The sequence below is a fragment of the Alosa pseudoharengus genome, unplaced genomic scaffold (genome assembly GCF_046254945.1).
Source record: "Alosa pseudoharengus isolate Yale_2024_CS ecotype anadromous, Long Island Sound unplaced genomic scaffold, YU_APseudo_1.1 YU_APseudo_1.1_scf_16, whole genome shotgun sequence".
Lineage (NCBI taxonomy): Eukaryota > Metazoa > Chordata > Actinopteri > Clupeiformes > Clupeidae > Alosa > Alosa pseudoharengus.
The window spans coordinates 19,695,460-19,716,767 of NW_027468630.1; the positions used below are offsets into that span (position 1 = coordinate 19,695,460).

General features: G+C 43.6%; 1 protein-coding gene across 3 annotated transcripts in view; it reads right to left on the bottom strand.

The window, feature by feature from the left end:
* The window catches only part of cemip (cell migration inducing hyaluronidase 1), a 62,965-nt gene extending 47,773 nt beyond the window's left edge, over positions 1-15,192 (bottom strand). For 2 of the 3 annotated variants that reach the window (XM_076287358.1, XM_076287356.1), the window contains exons 1-3: positions 15,062-15,192; positions 14,371-14,426; positions 14,202-14,281 (exon numbers count right to left, since the gene is read on the bottom strand). The gene's annotated coding sequence lies outside the window, so the exon portion shown is untranslated. The remainder of the gene's footprint in view (positions 1-14,201; positions 14,282-14,370; positions 14,427-15,061) is intronic. The other variant, XM_076287357.1, reaches the window with a different exon arrangement.
* Between the last annotated feature and the right edge of the window lie 6,116 nt (positions 15,193-21,308).

A 21,308-nucleotide genomic window follows, 5' to 3' on the forward strand; every position in this document is an offset into this window, starting at 1 on the left:
CCTAACTTTTTTTTTCACTTGAAAAGGTCCAATCCCCCGACTTCAATTTCATTTACACAGCACATATGATGCCCCTATGGCCAGAGCGCAAGCTACAAGGACACACTACTTATATTCTGGCTTGTGATGTCTGCATGAGTGTGTGAGTGAGTGTGTGTGTGTGTGTGTGTGTCTGTCTGTCTGTGTGTGTGTGTGTGTGTGTGTGTGTGTGTGTGTGTGTGTGTGTGTGCGTGTGTGTGAGTGAGAGAGAGTGAGTGAGAGAGAGAGAGAGAGGGAGAGAAAGTGTTCCTCTGTTTAATATTCGCAACTTGGGCCATGTGCCTCCCAATTGAATTTGAAAGGATTTGCGTGGCCGAGTTTTAAAAGAGCTGTGCACATGAACACAACGGTTGTGTTTGCAGCAGCACTGTCTGCGAGCACCGAATTTCGCATTTCAAACAGTACTGGTAACTAGGTCACGGAGATGCACCAACGCAAAGCAGGTGGTCTGCCCCGGACTGGACTTCCATAATTACAGCTTTGCGTCCACATGAAAAGTGAGGGTGTTCACTCAAGAAGCTGGAAAAGATGAGCCCAAAGCAGCACTCCAGCAAATGGTCCGCCACTGAGGGCTCACATGACATAACTAAAAAATCTGGGCGTCCTTGGATACAGTCTGCTATATTTACGCATACACTTACTGCACAGCCAATATTTGCACAACACAGATCAAACTTTTGGCAATGGACAAATTGTCAACATTCCACACACTCTGACGTCGAAAATGATATCAAAACAGTGACGAGAGGCAAAAATGTTTCCACCACTGAATTGTTGTCATGTCTAATTTAACTGACTTGTTACCACTTGCCACTAGGACTCTCAGGTTATCCCGTTTCAGTGTACCGAATCTCAATTTGAAAAACACATTACGTAATCCTATCTCAGGGTAAGCTTTGTTGTGTGTAAGACAAGTCGAAACTTGACTCCTGTGTTTTTAAAAATGCATTTAAAAAATCTAATGAATACCAGGTGCAATTTCAGCTAACTGTTTAAAATGCCATGAGAGTCGGTGCCAGTGGTAGCACATTCCATGAATATTTACATTTGCTACTGAGAGCGCTTGAAATGGGTGGGTTATGTGCCCAGAACTCATGCAAAGTATCCTCCACAGGAGAAGTCTAAGAATCTAAATGTCCTCAGTATGATCACAGGAGCGAAGATGGACAACCCTGGCTAATCCTGGCACGAACAAGGATGACAATCTATTATGTGGATAAGAAAACTTAACAATGATCCACCTTTGTCGACAGCAGTTTGGCTGCTCCACAGAGTGGCCGATTGAAACCAAAGCCAGAAAACTGAGCTGCTAGGCCAAACAAAAGTCTGTGTCGCTTTATCTGTTATCGTCTGCCCCCAGACAATGCTGTCTGTGTCTTTTGACTGTAGTGCCACGATCTCTCTGTGTGACTGTGTGTGTTATCTTGCTGTCCTTAGACTTTCTAAGTAACGATAGCAAGGTATTGATAAATATGTATGCTCCGATTCAACAAACAAATTACTGGGGCGAAGATGAAAATCGATCCTATTTGACTGAAATAAATAATCACATTAATCCCCGTCACTCGAAACCCCTCCTCTCTGCACGGAGTGGGCATACATCATCAGCAAGGATGGGAAGAGGTGATGGAGTTCAACAGTTATCCTCCCACCACCACTGCCACCGCCCAGAGCAATTCACGATGCCATCGTTTGAATACAGCCAACATTGATTCAGACGCTACAGTGGTTCATGTTGTGCATTATACTTTCATGAGGAATCGATCGGATTGCTTCCGCTCCCAGTATGATCTATTTGCCTTGCGCTTCGAGCTCGGCGTGTTTGTTACAGTTTTGCTGTGTATGGCGATCATGCCTTGTGGCCCAGCAGCGCGCCCTTTACTCTCATCTCATCTGGTCCCACCCTGATGCTTTCCCACCCCGATCCCTTCCCTTTCCTTCCACCCGCACCCTCCCCCCTGAGAGCCGAGCCTCCCGAGGTGGAGACGGGCAGTTCCACCCGTCCGCGCCAGTGGCCCTCCTGGCACACACACCCTCTCCTCCGAGCTTTCCCACGCAGGCGCGACACATTCTCCAGGAGCAGACGCAGACAAAGACCAGAGCCTGACTACAAAGCTCCCGCCGCTAAAGCTCCGCAGAAAAGGACTCGTCTGAGTGAGGACTCCCACGGGCTGGCGAGACGGATTCCTCGAGGATTAGCTTATTAAGGGTCGCTTTATATGTGAAAGAAATGTGCTGGGTGGTACCATCGTTAGTGAGAAAACACACTGCAAGTGGGCTAGGCATTCTATACATGAGGTGTTTTTGCCTCTCCAAACGTCATATGGGAGTTCTTGGGTGCTATAATACGTTTCTCAGCCCAAGACATTGTCAGATTTTCTGAAAATAATAAACGCCTGTGCAGCAATAACAGGATGCCAGTTGTTTACTTAAGTGCTGTGGCTTTACCAGTGTTGTTCTTTGAGATGTAGGGGCAAAGGATAAGAAGTATGAAAATACACCTGCCATGTGTAGCTCTGTGACTGTTGATCAACTCCTTTGAGAAATAACAGGAAATATGGAAGTGTGAAGTGCAAAAAATGGAGGTGGGATCACCACAATTTGATACACCGCAGCCGCACTCAGCGTCAATTTCAGTCCATTAGGGGCCATCTTAGGGCTGTCTGTCTGGCCATTTCAGGCTTCTGGCTTCTGGAGAGGAAACCACTGACAGGGTGTGCTGGACCCAATGGACTGACAGGGCAGAATTAGACTCCCGAGGTCCAGGACAACAGTGGTGTTCATTGCCAAAGAACACATTACCCTCACCTGGACACGGGGAAGAAAGGTCAGAGTCATCACAAAAGAAGCTGTGTTGGGGAGCAAGCTGCTCGACTTCACAGTGAAGCAGAGCAGCCAGGAGCATGCTGACAACCTCCCTGTGGTCAGACAAAAGGGGAAACGGACAAAACCACAGGTGCTGCGATTAAAATCGGAAATGTTTTTTCTGGGCCTCTGACAGCGGCCATAGAAAACGTTCCATGTCCTGGCCGAAGTGCCATAGAACATTTTGTGGGAGCTGAGGAACAAACAACATTTGACCCCTTGATCTCTGAAGCGTGACTTTTCCTTTGAACTGAAATTGCACCAGTCATATTCAGACAACAGCTGACCACTGGCACAGAACAGAGTGGAGAGAAAGTCCAGCCCGTCTGTCTGTTTTGGATCCGGGGATGGCGGCTGTCAGTATGGTATGTGTGTTACTGGACATTCACGCCAAACAAAAGAGCCAGAAGAGGTCTGTCGTGCCGGCGGCAGCCTCTCTCCTGCTCGTGTTTAACACAGATTACAGGGCTGGTGCCAAATTCACACCTCGCGTCAGTCCTTCTTCCACGAGCGTGGCGCGCTGTCGCTGCACCTGCAGATGCCTAATTACAGGGCAGAGACGGAGTGGCATGCACACACACCTGAGGCGCCACTCCGACACACACACGCCGAGTTTTTCTTCCACACTGACGGCTCCCTAACGGAGGTGGCACCGGTTCTCACGTAATTAGCACGCCGGGCTCCGATCCAGCGACGTTTTAAGATGCCGACGCACTCGGTGGTAGAATTTTTTTTTCATTTTGCCGTCTTGAAAGGCCACGTCGTTTTGAAGTGCACCTCAAACCTGGTTTGGATATCATGAAAGTCAAACGCGTTGAGCTACAGATCTATGGGAACTGCAGCTTTGGAGAGAATGAGGAGAGAGGAGAGAAGAAAATAAGAGCAGAGTGTGCAACACAATGTTGCCAAATGCAACATTCTTGGCAGATTAGCCTAATTAATGAATCATAGACACAGCACAATGTGCCTATGGTGTTCCTGTGTTCAATCTCACAGCAAACTCAGAGTATAATTTCACCTTGGAAGGGCTTGAAAGATTTATCTTCATAGATTTATCTTTATGCCTACATTTCATACATAATCTGAACTTGAGCAACAGTGTGGTCAGCAGTCCCCGGGTAGCAGCCAGTGACCTTAAAATGGCTTGGACTCCAAAAGCACAAGGTGAACGTCTAGAGCAGTGTGAACTCTTCCCTGCTAAGTTACCCCATAAATACATTCTCCATGCAATTTTACAAATTCTTTCATGGCCCTGGGAGTGCATTGTTGGCCGAGGCACAGCCAAATACTTACATGCAGATGTCATTTAAAAATCCTGTTAAATGAACAAATATTTTCAGCTCCAGTTCTGCAGCAGATGAATCATGAGCCAAAGGAGGCACCGGATAAGTCTTTACACTGGATGTGGAAAAAGGACGTCCATCCAATACTGAGCTGACAGTCGAACTGAATGGCCTCTCTCTCTCTCTCTCTCTCTATCTATCTCTCTCTGACACTCCGTCTCTCACTCACTCCGAAACAGGCCCCACACTTTCTCTCTCTCAGCTGTTGCTCTTCACTGTCGCTGCCGACCCGCTGCCTGCTGCTATGCTTTGCCCTGCTGCGCACTCTCAAAGAGGCTCTGTGGCCCTGGCCACGACAGCTAAAGCGCCATTCACTGCCTGCCCTAACCCGCATTCCACATGGGACAGCACCACGTGAGCGCTAATTCACCAGCGAGCCCCGAGCACTGGGGCAGTGCACGCTCCGCTCCACTCCGGAGGCACAGGACTGCCACGGCGACGCAGGACACGGGGTACGAAACGAGAAACGGATAAACACAGAAACAAAAACAGTAGTAGCACTCTAGAATCTTTGGTTTCAAGTGTCCAGGGAGGTCGGCCGGGTCACTGTGTATCCTGCCGTCTCCGGCAGACAGACAACACTTGCTACTGATTAACAGCAGGCTACTACGTGGCATGGGGCCATCCTAGCCTTGCCACAAGTGAAAGTAATTGCACCCATCACTTACCTTTCTCCAGGAGGGAGAGGGAGAGAGGGAGATCATTGGAAAGTAAAGCAAAGACCTCTAGGCCAGAGGTATTCAGTGCATAAGTAGGACTATGACTCACTCAACAAACAGGGCTCAGAACAAGCTCTGAATTTCTTAAGACACAGAGGGGAGACTTAGGCATACAGTATATAGGCATAGTGTGCATATAGAGTGGAGCTGGGTAGATAAGAGCTTCCTTTAGCATTCAGTGCAGGGTTCCAGTCATGAGGAGATTATTTAAATTAGATTCATCTTCTTGTGCTATCACGGCATAGAGCCAGCCTGTGTTTTAATTCTGAAAATTGAATTTGGTGTGATAACTAAATGCATTAAAAGAAGACTTGTTTGTGAACTTTGTCCTACATTTGTAGTGACATAAGGGGCGAAGGATAAAACGTGATAGTGAGAGAGAGAGAGAGGTCAGCCAACACCTCAGATTTGCAATTTTCCATTAAAATCAACTCTATGCTCCCTAATCTATTCTGGACAACAATACAATATGTGAGAGCTTTGTCCAAGATCTTGTGTCCTGACCTGTCTCCATCTATTTCAAAACCAGCTGAAAAGCCCGGCTAATCCCTTCGCCGTAATCACAGCCATGTTCAAAAGAAATGCTCATAAATGCTCAGACAAAGGGAAAATGTTCAATTAAATGTCCAAAGCTTTACAAACTGGTGCAGTCTGTCAGGGGACTGACACTGACCGCCTATCTAAACTTCATCTCAGGGACAGTTTCTCTTTACTCTTGAGGCCTTGGCTAAGTCTCCATTTACCTGAATGCTTTTATTTAGATGCCGATCCAAAGTTCTAATTCATCTTTTTGGTAGCTTTAAGAAATAGAAGATCAAGATCAAGGATTTCAAATTAATAACATTTTATCTGCATATGCCTCATTGCATCAAAAAAAAGCCAAAGAATTTGATTTTGCCCAAGAAGCTGTGCAAGCTTGTTGTCCTGGATAAAATACTGAGTGAGTTATCGTCGATCCAGAATCCCAACTAGGCTACACTGTTATACAATAACTGACAAATACGAGATTACGGCTAATTTGCAACAGATTTGAGTGCTGTCCCAAATTCACAGTTTTCTTCTGGCAATTTGCTCGGTCTGAAGTGCATGCGCTTGAAATCATGCAATCCGTTTCACAGAGAAGACATATGGATGAAATTACACAGGCTTTCATCAAATCATTCCTCCTTGGCCATCACGCTTGCCACATCCCCCTTCTTCAGCTCTTTTTCAAATGGGCACTTATTTTATTGGCTTATAAATAACCACTCGGGGACCCAGAGATGGGAATGGAAGTCTTCAACTTCAGTCTTTGTCATCACATGACATTTATGCCCTTCAAGCCTGATACATGAGGCCACTTATTTTTGGGCAGGCCGACGGAATCTCTGGCCACATGAGACCAGATCCACTCTCAGGCTTTGAAGATGACCTCATCTGCTTTGTCCACAGTTCCATGCGCAAGATTCACTCGTTTGGCCTATCTGGCAACCCAGCGAGGTATGGCGCTGAAAGATGAAAAAAGACACAAGGCAGGTGGCCATTGGGCTTGTCTGTAACAACATCCACAAGGAAAATGTGTCAGACCCGTGGAATGTGATCAAGAAAGCCAAGAGCGAGGGACCCCGGGGAGCGAGGTTCACACGACTGGTAGCACGCAAGGAGAAGCCCCTGGGCATTGGTGGAGGAGGAGGAGGAGGAGGAGGAGGAAGAGGAGGAGGAGGAGGAGGAGGAGGAGGAGTAGGAGGGATTAGCCCCCAGCTTACCGTGGCACCTGCAGATGCACTCACATCCTGCGCACAGCCAGCGAGCGGACGCCCTGGACTCCCATTCATCCCGCACGGCGTGCTTTTATTGCTCACCGAGGGGTGTTCAAAATCAGAGCAAACATGACAACAAATAAAAATAACCCAGCATGCCCAATACCCTGGTGCCCCAGTGATTTTATCAGAGGCTAATGGAAAACAAACCGCCATTGCCATCTCTCTGGCAACAAACAATTATCTTTCAGAGCAGCATGTGTTCTTTAAGTCAAATTATGAAGACACTGACAGACACTTTGAAACTGGTAAATGGCAAATTATTGCCATTACTGGATGATTAAAGATTCTCGTATGGGCCATTAAATTCACATAGAGTTCCTGGAGTACAGTTTTAATAGTGATTGATTTTCCAGAGAGATACGAAAACACAGACGACAGAGGGTCAGCATTTTATAGCAAAAAATTGAATTCAGGTGACTGATCCATTGTCCAGAACTGTAAAAAGATTAAAATGATAAGCAGACACGATGAAACTGTTAAACCAGTTTGTGCAAACCTCAAAGGTATGCATATAATTATGTAGGCCATTATATATCAATTTACTACAGTATTGTAGCCTAGAAATCTAGACGCACCCTAGCGGCAGCAAATTACATTTGCTGCCAGGGCTAGTCTAGCAACTCTCCGTTGGCTTGTGAGCTCGAAAAATTAAACTTCTATTAGGCCAATCAAATCGTGCATAGAGTCGTTAGGCGGGCTTATCATAATGATTGATGGCAGAGTTGCAACTTTGGCTTGAATTCACTGCTACTTGAAAACAAATAAGATGGATGTTGCTGTTGGCGAACAGTGTGACACGAGTTAAGCTTTTATTAAGTTGGCAAAAGATTGAATTAGCCAACTAGCTCCGCTGGTGGGAAAACGCATGGGACTCATAGCTGTCCTATTGCGTGCAGAGGGAATTTGAAAGACAACCGATTATCCCGCCCCTCGGATTGCACTGCAAACGGTGAGTGCCCAGACCCTACATTTTAATGTGGGTCTGGCTCGTCAGGCTAACAGTATTGCTGAAACAGTACAGAAATAATCTACTCATTTTTATCGCAGTTAGTTTGATCCTTAATATTATGTTGCTGCCAGACATGGTACTTAAATCATTGTATGCCCTTATATAAAAGATTATAGAAATGCAGGTTTGCTCAAGTAGACTTACGTAATCACTGACAGTTATTCACAACAATTTGCCACTCATATTCATTCAGTTCTTCATTGCCGTGCATGTAAACTGACACTAAAATCTGCATAACTTCAGGAATTCCAGTCATCCATGAACGTGCATTCCACATTGCATTGAACAGAAACCAAGACCATTCTCCTGGGGAGGACGTTACCTGATATGTTCCATATTCAGGTGTTTTCTGAGATGGTAAACAGGTCCGAGGCTGGCGAATCATCAGACGTGGCTATCTGTCTGGCCTCGGCTCCTAATCATTAGTCTAGCCTGGGCAGTCTCAGACAGGCAGGAAACCTCAACCTGACAGACAGCGTTGTCCAAAATCAAGCCCTGTTTAATCTCAGGGAAGCAGAGCAAGCGTCATAGGCCGGTGGACTCTGAGCCTGAATCTCTTCTTCCTTCTCTCATCCTTAATATCTCCCTCCCTAGCAAAAATGTGAGTGCCCATTTTTACCACTGCTTGAAGGCTATGCTGGGCGTAAGTCCCACTGATGCTATAAAGCATTGTGAAGCCTTTTCTAATGACTCACCCCCCGGTGGTCATTAGATGTGATAACAAAAACATATAGATAAACATATAGATAAAACTCCATTTGCAATTTGTTAAAGAGTCATTTTTGCATCCATGAATATATAGCAAGTGTAAACAAAATTTGAATACAGTGTGAACACTCTTGCTCTGAAAGAGGGTAGTCTCTTAAAGTTTTCAAGACTAATCACCCAAATCACTTGAAAATACCACACGCGAGGACTTCCAAGGATTCTTAGGGAAAATAATTTTGATTCTAGTCCAAATGACTATTGCATAAGTGGCAAAAACCGTAGGTTGTTTACTACCGGCATATTAAAACTTTATCTGACTAGTGTGCACATAACCTGACAATGACCTATCAGCAGATGTTTGACTGTTGATAGATCAGCACCTCATTCATTACCTTCTCCCTTTTAAATCATTTAAGGGACAGAGAATGTTGAAATCACTCATCTCAAGGTATACAGTAATTTTGGGATGGCCCTGGATGCTCTCACATATCTGACAGAAGTATAAGCAGTTCTGTCTGAGCAAAGCAAATCACGACTGATCATCACCAGACAAACAGATGCCTGACTGATAAACTGACTGACATGCGTCTGTGCTTATTTAAAGATCTGTGCACATGAGGGAGGACTCAAAATGATTTGCAGGCTTCTTCAATTTATGAGTGCCTAGTCAATGGTCCAGGACATTGTTACTTTGTGGATTTAATGAAAAACATTAAGTCAGTGATCCATTGATCCTAAAAATATGTTCAACGAATCACTTTCTCATGAATTTCTAAATTTGACAAATGAGAAGAAGAATATCACTTAAACACTAGACTCTTTATGGAATTTGGCTGATAGTCATGTCAATATAGAGCGGAGTGTTTTGTGTTATGACAAGGGCACTGCAGCCAGAACCGTCTGTTCCCATCCAGTGAGAGACACCCCAATCAGTTATGACTGTGCTGAGAGAACAATTATACGGTTTGCCATAGACTGTTTACTGCCCCGAACAATATATGAGACAAGTGCACCGTTTTATACAACTATATTAAACATGAAATGTTTAAGACTCTCCTATCACACAAGGGTTCAACAGACACCCCTCCCTTCTCACTTTGCCAAACGACTCCAGTCTGTACTACGTCACAAAAAGCAAACCTAAATATGACCCCAAGGTCAAGAGGTCGAGAGGGGTGAAAGGTGAGCCCCAACATCATGCAGGGGCGGCTGTTCTTAAGCCGAGACAGCTTCGTCCAGCACAGGACGGGCTCCAGACTGCGTTCTGCAGAGCCCAGGGTCTAAGTTCCGAGAGGACAAACAAAGATCTGCGGGTTGTAACCGTGAGAAGAACATTAGGTCGACCCGACTGTGAGACTTGTTTGTCTTAGCTCTGGTTACGCAATTTTTTTTTCTCCCCCTAAACGGATTCAGGCACGATTTTTTAGCCCAGTAATCAATGGCAAACATCTCATTTCAAGTTGGAGGAAGAAGAAAAAAAAGAATTGAAATGATAAAATGTGCTGGATTGGCTTTTTTGTTGAAAGAACAGTGAGGCTCGTATTCTCAGTTGGGATTCTGCATCCTGATTGTTTACTATGATCAGATGTGCTGCAGAATATTCCCCAAAAAATTAGCCTGAGCGAAAAATAAAACCACAAAGCTGGAACGTACACATGGCCAACACTTGAAAAGTCGGTGACATTTCATGTTCTATAAATTCCACAACAACAGCTGTTCTCTTCTCTCTCTCTGTTCGCCATCTCCATCATAAATTATTCACGCTGACGATGCAGTGGTGAGGCACAAACACCAGTATAAGCATGTACAAACACACACACACACACACACACACACGCACACACACACACACACACACACACACACACACACACACACACACACACAAAGGCACACACACACACACACACACACACACACACACACACACACGAAGGAGATACTCGGTGTGTGCAATACAAGGTTTTGTTACCATGCTCACATGTGATCTGGACCGAGTACCAGTGTGTACGTTCCAGGCGCGCCGGGGAGGGCCTGGAGACTCCTCCAACATATGGTTCCATGTCTGAGCACCAGCAGGTGCCCCCCCCCCCCCCTCAACCTCTCCTCTACAGAGGCCGATTCTGATAAAGGTTCCAACAGCGCTCCTTTAAATTCTACCCCCCACCTCCGCCAGATGAATGCTACTCCCCCGAGCCACAAAGCTGGCCAAATGGAAATGTACAGCCGTTACACAAGATTTACTAGACCATGGTGGCGTGCCGTATACACAACACGGGACTATCACAGGTGTCTCTCCGCTCCTATCATTAGGACTTAAACCATCCCTTACTCCTCTTGGTCTACAGTCATACATTACTGGAGAAGAGCAGGTGTGCTTCCTCTCTCCAAATGACCGGCCTTGCCGTCCATCATCTCCTCTTTGTGGGGCTGTCAGCCCAGACCATTCTCTCCATTCCGTTTCACTGCCCTGCCTTCCAGCTGATCGTTGGAAATGGCATCGGTCTGGCAACGGTGACGTTCCAACTGTGCGCAGTGGCTGAGACCACTGGCACCAAAAGCATCGCCACCCCTGATTTATTGTGCTAAATGCCTCCGCTCTCTCTGTTTTCTCCAAAGGAAAACAGTCGGAGTGCTCTCTCTCTCTCTCCCTCTCTCTCCCTCTCTCTCTCTCTCTCTCTCTCTCTCTCCCTCTCTCTCTCTCCCTCTCTCTCTCTCTCTCTCTCTCTCTCTCTCTCCCTCTCTCTCTCTCTCTCTCTCTCTCCCATTGGCCAAGGGATTCTTTCATCTGTAACGTCAACATGAAGTGACTGAAGCAGACCCATGCGGGATGTCTGACAGGCTATGAATTACTTGGGCTTTGACAGATGTGAGGAGTGACAAACGCGCCGTTGTATCAGCAGGGATTAGTTTTTGACTGAGAGTGATGGCTCCAGCAGTTTCCCCAGTTAATTCACGACCTTGAGTATCTCCACATATTTGCTCTGATTCTCCTGCCCATTTAGGATAAGTATAAATCATTGCCCTTTCAGATATGAGGTGATAGACATGTTCTGTCCACAAATGTATCTGTATCTCCTGCTAAAACATGCATATGCATTATGCATATGGAACATGCATAATGCTAATTTCACCAGGGAAATAAAACATGTAGCTGTATTTGTTATAGTTTTGTTTCATCTGTTTGCATTTTGCACAATAAAAGCAATAGATACCATTGTGAACTTCTACATATGTTTTCTTTCCGCTAGTCACACCCCATCTATACTGTTCCCAACAAGAATGTATTTCCATCCATGACAGCTAAACGAAGCTCAGGTCTAAACATGCCCTCTCATGTGCTTCTGCAATTTACTGAAATTACATTTTTGACTATTGTGATTCTCTCTCTCTCTCTCTCTCTCTCTCTCTCTCTCTCTCTCTCTCTCTCTCTCTCTCTCTCTCTCTCTCTCTATTTGGGCCAGCGGAGTGAAAAGGTCAGTGACGTTGTTATTGTCACTTCATCGCTTCATTAGACATCATTATCTCGCATTACTTTTGTATTATTGATCCATGTCTCCAGTGCCGCAAACATACTGCATGCAAGCCTTAACGAATGACATAGGGGTTGTGCCCTACAAATGCAGCTTGCCAAAATAGATCATCACAATAGTTGGAAGGCCAGGGAGGAATTCTGTTTGGGTTCCATTAGTCATATTCCTCATGTTATTCTCGACCATCCTATTAATGGCATCTACAAGGCCCTCCCATATACACGTAATGAGGTATGCCTGTCTAAACACATAACTTGGCACGCTGCAAGCGAGCCCCTTTTCTCTGCCAGGACTTTCATCTGAACTCTGAGTCATTCCAGGATAGCCTACAGTTAATCTGTGGTCACTCGTTTAAGACTTAGACAGCATCTGGAATATTCCCTCAACACTGGCTTTGAAGAGACAGACACATGCCAGCACAATGGCTTGAAATAGCAGGCGACACTCAGACATTCACACAGAAAACCATAAAACTAATATATGCGTGCAATAATCCACAAAACAATTTTTTTGCCTTATTGACTAACATCTATTGCAATGCATCAGTAGAACAACGGTTGTTAGAATAATGTTATGAGTGTTGTAACTTCAAGACACATTACTATGATTCCACAGCTGGCTGGCGAAGAGATTTCACAGCCTATTTTCTATTTCTATGCCAAGATCTGCAGTTTAAGGTCTCAAGTCAAATCCCATTAGTATCACACTGTCAGGGGGGAAAACTGACTAAATACCTTCTTAATCTCTTTCATTTTAATATTCAAATCTCACCTAATTCACTTGCAGGGTAATTAGCTATACCGCTGTCCTATTTGTAAGGCACCAGCATGATAAATGTGCTGTATCAGTGACAGCAGGGTCTATGGCGTTTGTGATGGAGGAACAGAGAAGGAGGTCCTCTGTCCTCTAGCACATGGGGAGGAGAGGAGAGGAGAAAAGAAGAGAGGTGAGGAGAGGAGAGAAGATGAGAGGAGAGGAGAGGAGAAGAGAAGAGAGGAGAAGATAAGAGAAGAGAGACGAGGAGAAGAGAGGAAAGGAGAAGAGAGGAGACATGAGCACCTAGAGAAGGCCCACAGCCGGAGGAGATCTGTCTACGTCCACCTGTCTGGAAATTGGGTCAGTGGACAGCCAGCCATTTTGGCTCTAGGGTGTTTAATGTGTGCCTTAAAATAAGCATCAACAGGGAAAAAAGCAGGGCTTTACCTGACACCATTTCTGCTAGATTTATAATCAGCTTGGAGACAGGGGTTACCTGCTGCTTTCTGAATGCTTGGGCTTGCAAATCAAATCTCATAGCATTGCATTTGGGTAATGATTTTTGATTTTTCACTTCTCAACTAACGGCAAAGTCAAAATGATATTCCTAACTGCAGAAATCCATTGTACTGTGCAAAGACAGAGAACCTTTCCACGAGACAATTTCACAGACCATTTAATGGTTGATGGATGGACAAACCCTACACTAGTTTCCGGGCAAAAGATATAAAGAGCTATTATTTCCAAATCGACAGCAGCCAACATCCCTGCCAGCGGGCTTGTGAGGACACAATACGTGTGCCTTTCCCTTTCAGAGTATGTGGGAGCGTGATAGCTTCCTCAAATAAACTGTGGAGTCTGGCTTGTGGCCCAGTCCACCGCGGTGGCACAGGGCTGACTGGGTAGCCTACTACAGCTCTGCCGAGCAGAGGCATGCCAGCTCAGGAATCCCAAGGCCACAGGCAGTACCAATGCAAACACATACTGAGTCAGGCAATCCCAAAGAGATAGATACCGCCAGCTGTACATATTTAATCTATCGAACAGTGAGAGTGCATATGCACCAAAGCCAAGACCCTTTGATGACCTGACTGTGCAATCTCAGTGATATCAATGATATGATTTATTATGAAGTTTCTACCAAGATTTCTATCTGACTATTTTCAATCTTATGACTAATACAGGGAGTTTAGGACCACATGCTACCATCTCTAAATGTCAGGACAGGTGGCAATAGAAATTAAACTGAGTAAAATTGATCTCAACTTTTTCTTCCCCAGACGTTAATTAGCAGAAAATAAATAACTAAAACTTCAAATCGCTTCATTTCACGGCAAATGTGTAATGCTTCACATATAGACATGCATTCCTCCAAAATATGAAATTATGCATTAGGCTAAACAAATTAGAAAAAGAAGCAAACTTACCGCCACTCTGATTTCTGATCGATAGTCCCCGTAGAATGCATCTTTGTCATAGAAGTAGGTATCTGCTTCTACGAGATTATCTATCAGGCATGAACCATGAATTTGTTAAGATATCAGCAGCATAATTTATGTTATTGTCTTACATGATGCATGTTGATGGCATACAAACCTGATCAATTGTGACCGGACATTAGAGTTGATAGCGGTATCTCCGCCGCCTGAAAGCTGGATGCAAGGTGCACGATCAACAGAAAAGCAAGAAAATCAACTTGACGCGCCGCCGAACAAGAAAATGCATCGTCTGGACGCGAGTAAGGGAGTGTAGCTGACCTAAATAGCATACCTTACTGTTGCCGTTTTGCTAAAATCTTACATTTGGTCTTTACAATAATTTAGACAATTCACATTCACGTCAGCTTGCACCTGATGAAACATGATGCCACTGTAGACCGTGGTCCTGTTAATTGCGCTGTTTCGGCTAAAATGCGCACAAGCGAGGAAACGATTGCGTTTATAGCCTACCTGTAATAAGTCTGAAGTTTTAAGTATAACAGCTGATAGCTATTCTTTCATTAAGAAAAAATGCTAGGGAAGACACATTAAAATGCATGACCCAAATCGACAGGCAACCAAATCACAAAAGGCACACCTTTACAGAATGGTCTTAAAACGCCGCTCTCACCAATTGCTCGGAGCGTCTTCTCAGTAGTCCACAGCGAGTAAAATGCAGCTATTTTCCCTTCACATACACCTGTAGCTTTGGCGGCAAATTCTGCCTTCACTTGGTAGCAAACACCTGAATGACAAATCTAGGATTCTTTAATATCCCAAAAGGTATAACTCCATAAAGACAGACCAACCTGTAGCATAAGGGCAGGGCCTATCGTTGACAACTTCTTGGCGAAGTGCAGCCTTAGACAGTTGATGCCGAAAAGGTCTGATAGAGACCATGTGTACAAGTGTCGGCTCTGATCGTGCAGGGAGCGAGTGGTCTCATATTTATACAAACCTCTCTGCTTCAGGTTTGGAACTGCGCTCACTGTTTACAACAGCTGAGGCAAACCACGCCCACTCGAATATGATTGGTCTTCTAAATTCCTAAGCAATCCTTTTCGCTCAGATTCCATTTACAGTAGGCTTCAAACATTACGCCAACGTGTGTGAATAAGAACAGTACACTACATTATGTATCGAGGAGTGAGTAAGGAGGTTCGTTTATCCTCTCAAGCAGAGGATCTTGAGCATGACTTCCTCCCGGCAGAAAGGTTTTTCTCTCTCTCTCTAATGTAGACCGAAACCTAGCCAGTTAAGCCACTAATGAGTTCAGATTTAGGGTAACATGTGGAGAGTTTATAACGCGCGCGCGCGCATTTTGTAGCCTGTTGTCAAACTCCATCCTCAACATTCAGACAAATTATGAATTTCGAAATATTAGCCATAACGGCACACAGATGGATAGGCTAGTTCAAAAGGGATGGACAGAATGCAGTCCTGCACAGTGGTAGATGCGTTTTCACGATGAGAGCCTAATAACCGGCACAATAAAAAGTGACTTTCGACGCAAATAATCGAGGCTCTGTTTACGTTAGAAATTGTGTTCGCATTCTATATCTCTCTCACACCCATTGGCTATTTTTATTTGCCCACTTCGAACAATATAAATATGTCAAAGGCGATCGAGAGGTTAGCAGAATCTGCGCAGACAGGTGACCGACTCTGCTTTACTTGATGCTGTTCTCAAGTCTTCGCAACAACCGTTTGGTCATATTCTCATTGCTCGGTGTAGTTCTCTGTCATCATCGTTTATCCACAGAGGTCGCTGTTTACGTTGGGGAGTCGGGGAAATGAATAGTTGAACTAGTTTGCACAGGAGTCATGTTCTAAACAAATTTAGAAATAGCAGTCTTGGTCATGAATGCGTAAATGTCTCTACATAATAAGAGTTTCATAGTCATTATGATGACATAAGGCTGACTATGTTGTTGTTGTTAACATTTAGCCACTCAGACTCATTGTGTGTGACACGTGCCAACAGATCCGCCACGGGCAAGTCTGGGGCGCATTGTCTGTTTCTGAAGACTACAGCTCTCACAGTAATCATTCCCATGCAGTTTTCCTTTTAATATATTGTATTCCATTATTCAGTTTTCTAATTATCTATTGGCAACTGGACGAAACTGTAAAGTCTCAACTTTTAAGAAGCATCCAACTTTATAATCACCTGCCTCAGTTATTTATCATGTGAGCCTCCAGTGTGCACAACAATACCCTACCAATCTTCACAAAGTTTGTTCACTGCACCCACTACTCATATTTCCAGGGGCAAAATGTGTAGGCTAGCCAGTGGTTTTCACAGTGGGGGACGGGGCCCCCTGGGGGGCCGCGAGGGGGTGCCATGGGGGCCTCAGCAAGTTGGAAGGAAAAATAAAAGCAACAAATAAATACATTTGAAAATGATTTACTATGATTGGTTGTTATACAATGCCATTATAATAATTTGTCGCATATCTGAACATTATATTTTCCATGATAATGGAAATAATAGTAGAGGGCAATTCCATGCAGAGGTCATCCTTACCATGGAAAAAAAAAGTTGTGCATACGCAAATAGAACTGTTGTTAAAATCTTCATTTAGGTCTATATTTTATTGTTTGTAACTGATCTGATTGAATTTGATGGAGAATGACACTCTTTTTACATCATTAATATGGTGTGCAACCATACAGAAACAACTTTTTTTACATGGTAATATTATACATATTTGGTGGATAAATGGACCCAATGTTCAAACAAATTGTGTCATTTGACAAATTCCAGATTGATAAGGGAATGGTAGAGCAATGTCTATGCTCAGCTTGCCTTTAAGAGCACATTTGTAAGGCTTTTGTTTTTAAGTCAGCAAGTTCCATGGCCATGTCACATCCATAACGTTTTATAGGAAAAGTTTATGCTACACATACAGTGTTGATGCGACAATGTCCATAGTGTCTGTGCAAAGCTAATTTATATCAATGTAAAGTGTGATGACCAAATTGTGCCCCTTTCTTACTTTTAAAACCATTAATGGTGCGTTATGGATGTGACGTTATGGATAATGTGAATTTACAAGACTGGGGACTTTATTATACCTCAAAGCCGATAAAACGTCTGTTCTGGTGGCATGTCAGTTTCAACCGCATTTCAACTTAGTGTTTACAACTGACATTTCAAAGATTATTAGGTTGATCAAAACCACAGGGAGGCCTTGCCTAACCATTAGCAAAACAAACATAATATTAAAATACCTCCAGTGATTAGCCTAGCCATAGCCTATTTTCAAGTGGCCTAATAACGAAAATCTGAGCGATTATCTTCCTGTAACTGTCATATTAATGTTGTACAGTAACTGGATTATCGTGTTAGCTGGTGAAGATGGCTGACTTTGCAGCTGGAGTTAACATAGCAACCTCCTTCTGTTGCAGATCTGTTCAGCCTGCCGTTCACGTCTGCTTAACACAGTTTAATTTTAAATGTGACACGATATGACAGCATTTGAAGTGTCAGGTCATCTGTAGCTAATACCCACGGAGTAAGGGCAGCAATAAACTAGATGTACCGCATAGCGGTACAAAATATGACCGCCTCTCAGTCCTGCATATTCTCTTCGCAAAAATAAATCACGTTTGTCAATTTGTCTCCATCTCCTACTCCTGCAACTCACGTGCATGTAAATGAGTGTGTGCATATGTAAGTTTGCTTTTGTTTATAAGAGTGTGTGTGTGTGTGTGTCTGTGTGTGTGTGTGTGTGTCTGTGTGTGTGCATGTGCGTATGCGTGCCTGTGTTTGTGTGTTTATGTGTGTGTGTGTGTGTGTGTGTGTGTGTGCGTATGTGTTTGCATGCCCACATGCGTATGCGTGCCTGTGTGTGTGTGTTTATGTGTCTGCATTCATGTGGGTGGGTGTTTGTGCATGTGTGTGTGTGTGTGTGCTTGCCTGTCTGTATGGGTGCGACTGTGCGTGCGTGTGTGTGTGTGTGTGCGCGCATGTGCGTGTGTGCACGTGCGCGTGCATGTACTTTATGTGTGCAAATCACAAATGAGTGGGTATGGGTTAGGTTCATGCGGGCTCTTGAGACTAACATACCATAAATATTTTGTCATCTTGGGTGCAACGGTTCAGGTAGGGCTAGTTATTTAGGGGAGTGGCCACCAAGTTTCATGTTTCCTGGTGTTTCAGTAACCTGGGAATCACTGACCAAAATTGATGACGGTAAAAGAAAAAAATAAATGTCTTTTTTATATTTTAAATTACTTGTTGTCCTGATTCTTCTTGTGGATCTTAGTGGGCACTGAGGAAGCAATAATTTCATCGCTAGTTTTTTATGATTACCATTTCAATTGTTTCATATCAAAATTCACTACTTAATTATGTGTTTTATGTAGTTTGTCGAGGACTGGTTCAGACACGTCACATCCATAACGTGAAACCGTCACATCCATAACGCCAGTTTTTCCTACATAATGCATTACGAAAATGACGCATAGTTTCAAAAACAAACTTTTTGTGTTCATTCAAGTCTCCTTCATGGTACATATATCATAGTTTCGACAGTTTCCTTTAAAATTCAGAGTTTGTAGAAAACCTGTAATCTCTCACAAAAGTGTGTCCATTTCATGTCACATCCATAACGCTGATAAAATGCCTTGTATTCTTAGGATGAAATTGATTATATGAAATTTGAGGATTTCTCAGTATTCAGAGGACAGTGGTTGCATTAAAAGTTATGCAAATGAATTCACTGATACTAATTTTGCCCCCACTCTAAGGCATTTTGTTTACCAATATGAGTCCAATTGTCACATCCATAACGCTGGAACTGCCCTAGAGTGATAGCTCTCATATAGCAGAAAACCCCAAATGCAATTTATACACACTATATGCTCCATCGCGAAGTGCTTGTGGCTGAAATAATTATTAGGATTAGCTTAATGTATTTTTTCATTTGCCGTCGTATTGTCGATGGGTTTAATAACACATCAAGGGGGTCCTTGGCCAGAACCTAGTGGTTTGGGGGGCCTTGTCGTGGAAAAGTTTGAGAACCCCTGGGCTAGGCTATATGTCCAAACAACAGTTACCTACATGGTAATAATGATCATGGAGTAGGTTCGTCATTGATTAATGTGTGAGGCAGCGTCCTTCCAGAGGCTATATAAAGACTTTGCATCTCCATTTTTGAAAACATTAATAAGTCATGTTATTTAATTGTGTTTTTCAATACAATTGCAATTTTGCTGTTTTGTTTGAATAAAGATAAATCAAATGACAATAACCCAATTACAGTTCCACTGACATCACCAGGAAAACAAAATGTAAAAAAACAAAAAAAAAATTATTTATGAAAATTCATTGAAATGGAGGATATAGCATTTTGGAACCAAATTCTTCATATGGACAAATCTGAGATCTAAACTTGAACCTGCAATGGTAACCGTTTCCATTGCCCATCCTGACTACATGAGGTTGTGTTGGACCGATATGGAGTCTATGCATGCAGACCTCCTCGTGGAAAACATCATTGACATGTACAAACAGCAGTCGACCAGGTAAAGCAGTTACATAAACAGATTCTTCATGTTAACTATAAAAAAAGGTAGGCCTAACCTGTATCAAAGCGATTTGTAGTGCTAACTTAAGTTAACATTGGCTTTACCTACTTCTTAATGCATGAACAGAGGGAGTGGGAGTGGGACTTATTTGCTTCCTTCTCTGTTGCAGACTTCAGATGGCTTAAACCATCCAGGCATACCAGGCAAGCACAACATTGTCAAGTCAAATCTATTTAATTTACAGAGCCACTGGCTTTATCTGAGTCACAAATAACTCAATGTAGCACAAATGTGTGAAAAAACTCTTTCAGTTCAGACTGACATCTTGGAGAAATTGCACAGAAGCAGCAGATCCATCAATTTAGGTTTTCTTGAGCACATTGATTCTACTATACGAGAGGAGGTGGAGGCCTCAAGCTATTAAGGGTGTGTAGGCTATGGTACATATGATTGCAAAAGGCTCCAGTTGTTAATGCAGTCTTATCAGACACAATCTTGAACAGATATTTTACACAAGTGTACTCAAGGGCATGCCTACAAATTCATCAAATCATTGCAGGGTCACTGAGGCATTCAGCAACTTCCTGTGCAGTGTGGTTTCTGAGAATTTGATGAGGTTGGCTTCCTTGCAGACTCTGTGGAGTGAAGTGTGGGAAGTAGGACAGCCGACAGCGGACGGATGTAGAAACCCACATATCAATGTCTATTGACTTCACTTCACAACTGTCTCCATCACTGTGCCATGTGTCCCAATGGCCCAGGGTGTGCTTGAAGGTAGCTTGACACAAATGAAGTGAAGGGTGCTTATCGGTTATTCTGTTTGAATATTTGCAGGTTGATAAATGAAGTAGTAACTAAACAGTGGGGAGAAGGAAGGAAGTTTAGAGCACTGCCTCTGTTGTATATAATCCAAATGAGGTCTTTCACGCTTTTTCAGCTGTAAGGTGAGGTGAGTCTTTTGAACGCAAACCATATAGGAAGGGTCCCAGCCAGCTACTAGCTGAGGATGAATGAATTCTAGAATTCGAGACTATGAATTCTATGAACAAATTCAAATCACAGGTGATGAAATGTTTCACCTTCAGGTGCACCTGTGGTCATCGGCTACTTACTGGCTCATTGCAAGAATATCACTTTGTTTTTAACTTCTTAGAACACAATCCCCTTTAACATTTATAACTAAAATAAACTATTTTCTCACGTCACCTCAAACTGATACACTGAGACATTAAATATGCTGCTTAGGATAAAGTGCTTGTTTTTCCATTTGTCAAGCGCTAAAATTAGTATATTTTATGTGAAAAGAACTTAATTCTCGTAAGAAAATGGTAGTCCAAACATTGTGCATTTCATTCCTTCCTTGAAAGTGATCTTAAAACATATTATTGTGCATGCTACCTTAACGCAGGCCGATGAAGCTCTGTGGCACATGACAGACAGACATGTTAAACAGGATATTGGCTCCCACCCTGACAGACTCCTGCCCTGGCAGCACTCCTGGCTCAGGTCCAATGTACACGG